Here is a 12,073-nt window from a genome sequence, read left to right as displayed (position 1 = left end):
GGTTCTACCTGCCAAGATAAATATAAGTATTGTAGGAACACAACTACAAAACACTTTTCACACAAATGAAGTGAGATCTAAACAATTGGGAAAACCTTCAGTATTTAAAGTTAGGCAAAGCCATTGTAATAAAATTATAATTATACCTGAATAACTTTATTCAATTTCATAATCCAGCTACCAAAAATTATTTCATGTAGAAAAATAACTTTAAAAATTCATATGGAAGGATGAAAGATTAAGAAAAACCAAGGAATTAATGAAAAAATGTGAAGTGTCTGATTGAAAATAATGTTACCCAAAAAAAGAACTACATATCCTAAGAGCCCACCAACTTCCTGTTATTACATACTTCCTGTAGACAGAGAATAATGGGTGTGGACTTTGCAGGCTCCACCTCTCTGCCATAGAATCAATATTGATGGTGGTTTGTGAGGTGGACTAAAAAATGGATAACCAGCCATGGGCATGTGGTCTTTATGTTCAATCTTCTTTATTCATTGATTTCTAAAAAGCATTAATGAATGTCTTAAAATATAATATTATTATTGAGATTTAATTTTAACTTTTATAGAGGGAAGATGGCCTAGCTGTAACAGATCTCAAATTGTTTTATAGAACAATAATTATTGAAAAAATATAGTACTGGCTAAGAAATAAAGGGATGGTAAACAATACAAAATAGTAAATGATCATAGCAATCTAGTATTGATAAACCCAAAGATCCAAGCTTTGGAGCAAAAATTTACAATTTGACAAAATAATAATTGCGAAAACTGGAAAACCTTATGGTACTGTATACCAAGATAAGGTCAAAATGAGAAATGATTTTGAAATAAAGTGTCATATCATTAGCAACTTATGGAAGTCTGAAATCCTTTACCTGTCAGATCAATGTAAAAGGGAAAAACTGAAAACAAGAGATAGAGAAGAATATGAGAAGTAACATGGACAACTTTGATTACATTACATTAAACAGTTTTCATGAAAACAAATCCAATGTGACCAAAATTAGAAGTTAAATAGAAAACTGAGGGAAATTTTGATAGCAAATATCTCTGAAAAAAGCCTCATTTCTCAGATAGAGAACTGAGTCAAGTTTTAAAAAGAAAAGTTATTCCTCAATTGATTAGTGATCAAAGATATAAGGAGGAAGTTTTTGATAAAAATCATATAAAATGTTTCAAATCATTATTGGTTGTAGAAATGTAACTTAAAGCAAGACTGTGGTAATACCTCAAACCCATTGGATAGTTCCATGGAAAAATATAAAAAGAAATTTAGAAATATTGAATAGAGTAAGGAAAAATTGGTATAGCAATGCACTATTGGTGGAGTTTTGAACTGATCCAACCATTCTGGAGAGCAAGTTGTAACTGTACCCAAAGGTATTTAAAATGGTGCTGTGAATCTTAAAATTGCTCAGACTATACCTTATAACATTTGGTTAAGGCTATTCCATTATTGTAACAAATTAAGGTACTTGATCAGGAATGTATTGGGAATTTTAAAATTACTCCACCCTTCTCAGACAGTGCCTTAGGGAGAGATAAAGATGCAAACTCCTTACTGAACAATGAAAAGTCCTGAACTCATACTTATAGTGAAGCAAAACCCTTAAGCTAGGTTTATTTTTAGATCTAATACAAAAGGGTACTAAGTACCTATAAAGGTTAAATTAATCACTAAAAAGATCAAGCAACTTACAAAGGACAAGCTTAGCAAAGAGATGTGAAATACTCAGAAGATATAATCTAATCAGAGAAGGTGATAACAAAAGCAGATGTGAACTAAGAATGGACAGTCCTGGAGATAATGTCTACTGTGATTGGTAGATGTGAAAATTTAGGGGAGGTGGCATAAGAGAAATTACTCTTTAAAAGGAGCTGGCTCTCTGAACTTAGTTGGGGAGTTTGGAATTAGTTTGGAGGAGCTGGCTCTCTGAACTTAGTTGGAGCTTGAAGTTAGTTGGAGGAGCTGGGTCTCTGAACTCAGTTCAGGAATTGAGGATTTCAGTTAAGGACTGGAGTTTTGCTTTAGGATGATCTTGTGGTGAGTGATTAAAGACTGACTAATCTCTCTTAAGGCTCAGGCCTCAGCCATTTGGCCAAGGCCCTTCATACTATTTACTCTTATTTCTCTTATTTCCTTCCCAAACTGAAGAGATGCACCTCTTCACCCCACAACAATTCTAAATCAACTCATCTCTCTGAGGGTTCTTTTTATTCCCTCAGTTCTCTCTTTGTTCCTTTCCCTTACTCCTAATTTTTAATTTATCCACTCTTCTAAGAGCCTCTCTTATATTTTATCCCTTTGTTCTCTTTTTTTCTTAATCTACACACCCTTGAAAGGGTCTCTCCCTTATTTATCTCTTTGTCTTTTCACATCTCAATTTGTATACACCTCTAAGAGCCTCTCCATTATCCAACCCCACCTTCCTATTTCTCTTTCAGTTAAGAAAATTTTTACTATGCTAGGTGTATATATTGTTTGTTCTCTGATTCAGATTTCATGAGACTAGGTTTCTAATATTATCAGCCTTCTAATCTCTCCTCACCTTCACTATAAGTTTTTGAATTCATGTTTCTTTTTTTAATGTGATTATTCAGCAGTAAATTTATTTCACTAATTGAAATTGTTTATTGTTATATTTAAAAGTGTGGAAGTTATAAAGTATAGTAGATATAAGAGTGGGTGAGTAAATTGTGACTGCAGAAAATATGTTTCACTACAGTGTCTTGGTTTTAAATCAAATATAAGGTGGTCCCCAGGGAAATATTCCCAATTATGAATATACCCAAGTCAACTGGGTTTTATAGATAATTTAATTAATAATACAATGAGGAATTAAAGAACAGAGAGAAAGAGAGAAAAAGGAAATAAGTATGAAGGGCTTTAAGACAACATGGCCTAGACCTGAGTCTTAAGAGAGAGAGATCAGTCAGTCAGTCTTTTATCACTCACCACAAGGTCTGTCTAAGCAAGGATTCTAGTGACAGAGTCTCCTCAGAGAGAGTTCCAGCCAGAGTCCTCCTCAAAGAGCCTTCCAGCCAGAGACTGTTTCAAAGGGCCTCTCTCAAGAGCCTCCAGAGGGACAGAGTCCCCTCAGAGGAGCTCCAGCGAGACCTCCTTAGAGATTGTCCTCCAAGAGCTTCCCTTCTCCAGAGCCTCTCTCAAGAGATTCTCCAAAAGGATTTTTTCAAAAGGATTGATCCTCAAAAGATTCTGCTTTTTCTTATATAGGGGGTTTTCAACAATTCTCATAGTCTCTCCAATCTGTTTTCTAAGACATTTATTTTTATAATGAAGTATTTTACATTTTCTTCTTTTTATTTTGTTTTACTTTTTTTAAATGTTTTTCTTATTATCTTAAGAAGTCATTAGATTCCCCTTGACTATTTCTATTTTTTAATCTTTAAATCTTCTATCTTGAAATCAATATTTTGTAATGGTTCCAAGTCAGAAGAGTGATAAAGGATAGGCAATGGGTGTTAAGTGACTTGCCCAGGATAATAACTAGGAAGTGTCTGACATCAGATTTGAACCAGTCCTTTTATCTCTAAGCATTGCTCTCAATCTACTGATCCACCCAACTACCCCCCCAAATTCTGATTTTTTAAGTGTTATATTCTTCAGTAAATTTTTAGATCTTTTTCCAGTTCTAATTCTTCTTAGCGGAATTTATTTGAGATATGCCTTTCCCAATCTAGAGACATTTGCCTTAGGACCATGATCTCCGGCTCTCTGAATTTTGTTGGACATTTGGGACTATAAAAATTAAATTAATGTATAATAAGTTCAAATATATAAGACTTATAAATGATCATTAAAAGTAATGATATAAATAGGTAACAAAATAAAAGCACAAGCCCATGTCTAATGTACAACTCAACTTAAAACTCAAACAGCTCACTCCACCAATGTCCTGATGCAGGAAGGAAAGAGAGCTAGCCATGAAAGAGCACTGTATTTATCTCCATCAGCATGTAATGACAGGAAGTCAGTGGCCTCCTGGGAAATATAGTTCAAAGACACAAGATTTCCAATTACACAGGACACTGTTCCCAAGGCAATTGAGGGGATACTTTACAAAGGTATAGTTGGCCCATAAAGGACCATCCAACATACTGTTTAAGCGAAACTACAACTATAATAGGGATAATTGAGGAGTAGAGAATTACTTCACTAAAGAGCAGAATGGAATTATGAGGGTCAAACAACAATAGAGCATTTATAAAGGGATGCTGGTGCATAATGAATAAAGGAATTCTTGAGATCTTTTCCATGCCATAGGAATTCAGAAATACTATCCAAGTAATTCAGATTAGATAAGTTAATAGCACAGAGCTTTCTAGTTACATCTAAGTTAAGATAAAATAAATTTGACTGTTAACTTTTTTTCTCTCTTCATTTCCTTCTTCCTATGATTTTCTTTTTTCTTCCCTTCCTTTCTTCCTTCCTTCCTGTTTCTTCCTCCATTCCTTCCTCCATTCCTTCTTTCTTTCCTTTGTTACTTCATTTGCTCATTCATTTTATTTATTAATTCCTTCCCTCCCTTTTTTCTTCTTTCATCCATTCCTTTCTCCCTCATTCTTTTCTTTCCTCCATTCTCTTTTTATTTCTTGTTAATTAATGTGTCAATATTTTCTGCTTGGCTGGATTGATAGATATGTAATGGATTTGGGGCCCTTTTAATGGCTGTGGAATAGTAACGTATAATAAAATCAAGAATTGAAAAAATTAACATTGACATATACATTTTTTGTGGGAGAGCTTGATATTAATCTGGGCTAGGAAGATGCTCTTTTCAAAGAACTGACCAGGTTCTATCAATTATCTTTAAAAAAAAGGGAAATGTATTAAGTTGAATGCCTGGGAGGCAGGTACAATGGTCAAACTGAAGAGGAGTGCAGAAATTTTATATCCTAAAAGTATAGTGTTTATGTGACTTTGAGGGAAAGATAGGGAAGGGGAATACAAGGGGGATTAACAGGGGGGATTAGGTGACATCATGAGGTGCCTTGGAGTCTGGGAGCCTAAGCACAGGACATCATTCATGATGTCCTGATCATAAAAGTGGGTGACTTGCCTATCTTGAGGAATCTAGTAATGTTTCAGATGAAAACAGAAGGTCTCCCTCTGTGCCAAGACCTCTATTATACAACTAGTACAAATGTATCTAAAAGAAGAGGCAGAGAATCCTTTGTTTACTCAGACATCTCTGGTTGCACTAGGGATGACTTTCTTCAGTCAGCAGTGCAGGGGTACAAGATTAGGAAATTCCTCATGTAATATTTGACCTGGGATACCTCTAGTGATTTGGGGTGTCCAGGTGACCCTACTCCCCCATATCATATATAAATATATTTTATCTCTCTCTATATGAATATTAAAAATAAGAAAAAAGAAGTCTCTCTGTCAATACCAGGTTGCACCTCCTCATGGAGAATCAATGGCCAAGTAGTATCTGCATACAAACTTCTCCAAAGTCCTGGGTTTTTAACCTCAAAAGATTTATTCAGGAAAATGATGGCCATGAGAAGTTCATGAATGGGGTGCTAGGTCAGAGTTCTTCTCAAGGCTTCATTCCATATGAGGCAAGGTTAGATTTAGTTTGGTTATGGTATCATGTCATTTATGTTGATTACTGGTGTCTATGAATAGAAGATGATTGAGGTGATAAATTTAGGAGAACTAGTGCTGGCTATAGTGAAAACCAGAAGCCCTGCAAATGTTTAGAGGAAGAGAGAATATAAGGCCAATTCAGCAGACTTCACCATTCTCTTGCATCTGGATTAGGGAAAAATACTAATGTGTGTGTATATATATATATATATATATTTCCAGTGATCACTTACAATTTCTTTGATTCTGTGGGAGAGTGTATATAGTGAAGTCTTAAAAAGCAATATATTAGAACCCTTCTCCATTGTTAGCAAAAGAAACCAGCATATTTCAAACTAAGCTTTTTACATTTTCTTCCATGACATTATTAATTATTAATAAAGATGGGATGGCCAATGGAAAGTAATACAAATAGAACCTAAGACCACATCTCAGAGAACTTAAAAAATTAAGTGATCATCATTTCCAGTGGATGCTTTTGACCAAGGTTAGATTGTCTGTATTAATGTATCCATGTAGGTAATTAATTTATTATAGTTGAAAAGGAAGTCATTGTGCAGTTGTTAATATTAATTATTGTTTTAACCATATATATCTTTAATATATGGAATTTCCAGTAACATTTACTTTCTTTATTAGTGCTGTTCTGCATCACCTATATAAGATTTAGAGGATTTCCTTGATAAGTAACATGACTTGCCCAAGAATTTCATAGACAGTCATAATAGAAGCTATGCTGCTTCTCAAAGTCTTATGTAATAGATACATATAAATAATGTCTTTCAGTCTTTTCATGTAGCATAGCCTGACTGATACAACAATTGATTTCTACTTGCTCCCCATCCCAGGCTATTCCCTAGATGAATAAATCTGAAAATGTTCCATTTTCTTGCTATTACTGAATTTTTCCTCATGGGGTTTTATGTCACCTGAGAGTAGCAGATCTTGACTTCACTGCTATGGCCATCTAAATAATTCATAATCTCAAACAACAAAATGCTCCAAAGAGCAATAAAATAATTTTAAAATTTTAAAAAGAATCAAGGAAAATGTTAAGATAATAAGGAATGGACTCAGGGAAAATTAAGACAAACAAAGCAATTATTTAGGTCAGATACTAGCATGGTCTTTATTTGCAACCAAAGGTGCAAATACAAAAGAAAAAAAAATATATCAATGAAATCAAAAGGAATGAGAGGTAAGAAATAGTGGTTGAAATTATGGAAGGCAATTTGGAATGTTGTGCAACGGGCTTTGAATGAATACCCTTTGATACAGCAATAACACTTCTGGGTTTGTACTCCAAGGAAATAATGAAGAAAAAGACATCCAAAAATATTCATAGCTGCACTCTTTGAGGTGGCAAAACATTGGAAAGTGAGGGAGTGTCTCTTGATTTGGGAATGGCTGAACAAATTGTGGCATATGATGATGATGAAATACTACTCTGCTGGAAGGATTGATGATCTGGAGGCTTTCCACATGAACTAGGAGAATCTCAGTGAACTGATGCAGAGTGAAATGAGCAGAACCAGAAGAACATTGTACCTAGAAGGTAAAACATTATGGAACAATTCAATATAATGGACTCTGCTACTAGTAGCAAAGCAAAAAGCCAGGACACTCCTAAAGGACTTATGGGATAGAATGCTAAGCACATTAAGAATGCTAAGCACCTATGGGAGTTGAAATGAAAAAGAAGAACATATGACATCACTTATCACATGTATATGTAGGTATGTGATTTGCGGTTTAGGGTTTTTAAAAAATTGCTCTATAGTAACAATGAACAATATTGAAATAGGTATTAAGTGACAATATTTGTACTACTTAGTGGAATTCCTTGTGGGCTTTGGGTGGGGGGAAAGAAGGGGGAGGAGAAGAAAATGAATCATGTAAACATGGAAAATATTTTTTAAAATGAGTAAATAAATTCTGGAGAGTAACTGAGAATTGTACCCAAAGGACTATAAAATGGTGCAAACTCATTAATCCAGTAATGCCATTTCTAGTTCTATATCCTAAAGAGATCAAAAAAGGGGAAGGGACCTATTTATACCCAATCATTTATCAATAGCTCTATTCATGTGATACCAAAAATTAGAAATTGAGCAGTTGACCATAAATTGAGGAATGACTTAATGACTTGTGGTATATGATAATGATGGAATATTATTGTGGTATAAGAAATGATAAGAATGATTTCAGAAAAATTTTGAAAGATTTACATAATTTGTTTCAAAATGTAATGAGTCAATCCAGAAAATTGTGATGTCAGGGGTAGAAATGTGTGGGTTTTTTTTTTATAAAGATTGGACTGTATTATTTAAGTGTAGGGTCACCAGGAATTTTAATTAATTCCAAAGAAATTTATTTAGCAATTTATTCATAAAATATAGAAATAGTGATAGTAAGAAAAATGAGATAGAGAATAGGGTAAGATATCTAGCCAACATACTATGTATTTTGCTCCAGCCCTCAGGCTCAACTCAGGCAGGCCTAGTTACTCCTTAGCTGTTGTAAAAATGGACATTTGCACCCCAGACTTCAATCCCCAGAAGTCCTTGGTACTTCCCAGAATTCCCTATAATCTTACCTGAATTATTACCTGAGTGCGAGAACAGAATTTTTATTTAAAGGGTTCTCTGCCTCCAGAGATGCTCTTATTCTGCTTCTGAACACACACATCTCTATACCTGCTATTCAAGATGTAGAGTAAGTGGCTGTGAATGGGTTATTCAGCCCTAGGCACTTGCTTTTCTTAGTTTGTATTTTCTTATTTCCTTGATTTCTAATAATCTTAATAAACCTTATAAAATTATAATACTTTTTTTAGTCGAGAAACTAATTAACTTACAGTAAATGGCAACCACTAGACTGGATGAGAACTTCTCAATTTTTTTTTAAAGATAGCCTAGATAATGATTTCTAAGGTTTGTTTATCCAAGGCTTTTTAGCAAAGCCTCTTGACTCATCTCCCTCCTGCCTGCTTGCCTGCTTACCTTGCTCCTGCCTGCAGCCATCTGCTCCTCCTAAGATCACTCTCCGGCTTCAGCCCTAGCCCTGCCTGCGCCCAGCTGCTGCCTGCTTCTGCGCTTCTGCAATCCGGACACAGATTGTTCTCACCTGGTTCTGGACCAGCCCACTCTGGCTCTGGCTCTGGCTGTGGCTCTGGCTTTGGCTCCTGCTTCTGCCCTCTTTCTCACACACCTGGCCCAGCTTATCCCCAGCCCCAGCAACTCTGGCCTCTGACCCAGAAGGCTGCTGGTAGCAGAGCCAATTACTTCAGGATCAAAAACAAACTGTTGAAAATGGGGGTGTTCTTTCCTTAGCCTCCACATGGCAGGGGGCAGGGGACAGGGGATCACAGAGGGGGAGAATGAAGAGAAGTTAGATACTTTTACAAACAGGAACTTACAAGCATGGCTTCTTTAAAAGGATATCTTTTGACTGCATTGATTCTTTTACTTAGCTCACCTGAGATTCAGGAGAGAATTTCAACTTCCTACAATTCTTTGGCCTAATTTGAGATTCCAAAAAACCATCCTCACTATGGGGAGGCAACTCAGGGGCTCAGTGGATTGAGAGACAGGCCTGGAGATGGTAGGTCTGGGTTAAAATTTGTCCTCGGACACTTCCTGACTGTGTGACCTTGGGCAAGTCGCTTAACCCCCATTGTCTACCCTTACCAATCTTCTGCCTTCTGACAATAGGCATCTAAATGGATAATTAATTAAAAAAAAAACAAGGAACCTTAAAAAGACTGGAGGTTATATATTTTAAGGCATTTCAGACCCCAATATTTTATAAAAATATCTGTATTTTATTGCATTTTACTGATTTTTTTGTTTAAGATTTAATTTTGTTGGCTTTAAGTTCATATATTAATGCATTCAATACTATTTGGTTACACTGAATCATTTTAATGTACTGGGTTTTAACTGCTGTTATATTCTGTTGCTTTTCACCTGTAACTACACTAAACAAACATTATTGAATAAGCCCATATAAAAACAGTTTTTCTGTTTGGACTTTGTAAATTGTCACATAGAGGATATATGGACTCCATCAGAACATTGCTACAATTGTATGACAATCTTTGGAAAATCTAATGAGGTAAATATCTCAAATTGATTTTAAGGGGTCCTTAGAAATGATTTTTAGAATTTAACAATCTCTGGTCATTTTGCCTGTAAGGTAATATTTTAGGAGCTGAAGTGAAATACAAATCATAATCCCCACCTCCCACATTGGATAGGACATCACAGTCTCATACCAAAGGAGCTGAGAAGTTAATCCCAGGGCATTGTACCCCTAGAAGACTCCCCAAAAAGGAGCATCTCTCATTTATAACTCTTCATCTCACTTTATCCAACATCAAAAGTACAGTTTTAGTTGTTTTTTTTTCCTAGACTACTCTGCCACATTTTTGTAATGATATCTAGATTTCCTGATGATGTTCTAAACCCAAAATAAGTTTTACTTTGTTTAAAAATATGTTTGCCAAGGCTGAAAGATTTGCTACATTTTTTAAAATTGTGACAAATATTCATCAGTTCATGGGCTTTTAAAAATGCCATATAGCAACTCATGTGAAATATGATATGTAAAGGGTGAAATTATGGTTGAGACTGAAAAAATCTAAATTTAAGTGGTCACCAAGGGAAATCCCAAATAATAAAATACCCAAGTCATCTGCAAAATTTTATGGTGATTTAATTGATATAGTAGAGAAGGAGGAAGGAAGGGGCTAGTAGCAAAACCCAGGCAGGAAGATACAACATCTAGAAAGTAAGGTTATGAGTGTGAAGGAGGAAGGAATCAGCCTGACCTCCAAAGAGGCTTAGCTAAGATGCCGGAACCTGAAATCAGCTCCAGGGAAAAACTTACCCCCCAACAGTCCAAGATGTTGCAACCTCTTTGCTGAGTTTGTATTGATGTAATTTGGGAGGTATTCCATCTTTAAATTTTATTTTGACTGGTGTTACTGATTTAATCATCCCTACATCATTCTGGTGTTTAGCCCATATGCCCTGTGGAATATCTTTGGGATATTAGAGATTGATGTTACTACATGCTGCTGGCCTGTTGTTTCATTTAAGGAATCACACATATCATATGGAGGATTAACAAGCCATGAAATATTATGTTTTATAAAAGATGATAGCAGTTAATACTGGAAAGTCTGGGTTTTTAAAAATCTTAGTTGGAGATGCTAATGTAACCAATCTTTTTCCAAATCATTTTAGAATTTCCAGGAAAAAGAATTAGATTATGTGTAACATTGCTAGATTTTTAATAGCTACATACAACAAAGAGATCAATTATAGAAATCAAGGCACAGTAGATTTAAAATATTCATATAAAACTTTTTTGTCATCATCAAAATGGAGAAAAGTAGCTGAATAAGCTGTTATGTTAATGTAAGAAAATATTATTTTTCTTTAAGATCAAATGATGGATATAAACAAAGATAAGCCTAAATGACCACACTAACCAAATATTCTGCATCATAAAATTTTCTTCTTAATAGTACAGTGAGGATGGTGGGTTAAAAATGTCATACAATCTGTCACATATCTTTACTTTATTGGTAGATTTCCTTAGTAATCTTTTTTTTTGAGAAGGCAAAAATGTGATGCAAAAAGTAAAATATACTTCAAAACATTTTACAGCAAATTCTCACATGTATGTCAGTCAGACCTAACACCTGAGCCACGTGTATTTGTTCCAGCAGAGCTAATGAGACAAATAAATGCCCAATAACCTTGAATTTATCATTTTTAAGCTTTTAAATTATGGGTGAATGGGACTTCTATTCTTTGGAAGGAGTCAGCAAGATAATGATGTCCTTAGTCATGAAATGTATTTACACATATAAACAATAATTAATGTCTCTAGAATTCCAAACACATTTCTTCTAAATGGACTTAACTTGGCAACATGTCCTTCCCAATACAGAAATAATTACCTCAGTTCTATCATCTCTGGCTCTCTGAATTGTCCTGGACATCAGGGACTCTGTCCCAAAGGCAACTCAGGGAATTTCTACAAAGGTGAAGTTTCTCCACTGGGGCTACCATATTAAACGTGCTATTTAACCAAAGCTAAAAATATAATAGGGATGGTTGAGAGTGAGAGGATTACTTCCTAAACAAGCAGAACTGAATTATGAGGTCCATTGAACAATGTAATTTTTATGATGGTCTGCGGATGCAGCCTCAGCTAGAGAAATTCTTGAGTTCTTTGCCATGCCTGAGGAATTCAATAAGAGAATTCCTGAGAAACTCAAATTAGATAAGTTAACAGCATGGAGACCTGTAGCCGTGTCCAAATTAAGATACAGTGAGTTTGAATGATACAATTTCTTTTCTTTTTCCTCCCTCTTTTCCTTCTTTCCTTTTTTCCTTCATTTCTCTCTCTTTCATTCTTTCTTGTTTTCACTCTT

This window comes from Monodelphis domestica, chromosome 4 (assembly GCF_027887165.1).
Source record: "Monodelphis domestica isolate mMonDom1 chromosome 4, mMonDom1.pri, whole genome shotgun sequence".
Lineage (NCBI taxonomy): Eukaryota > Metazoa > Chordata > Mammalia > Didelphimorphia > Didelphidae > Monodelphis > Monodelphis domestica.
This window is presented reverse-complemented; position numbering follows the sequence as displayed.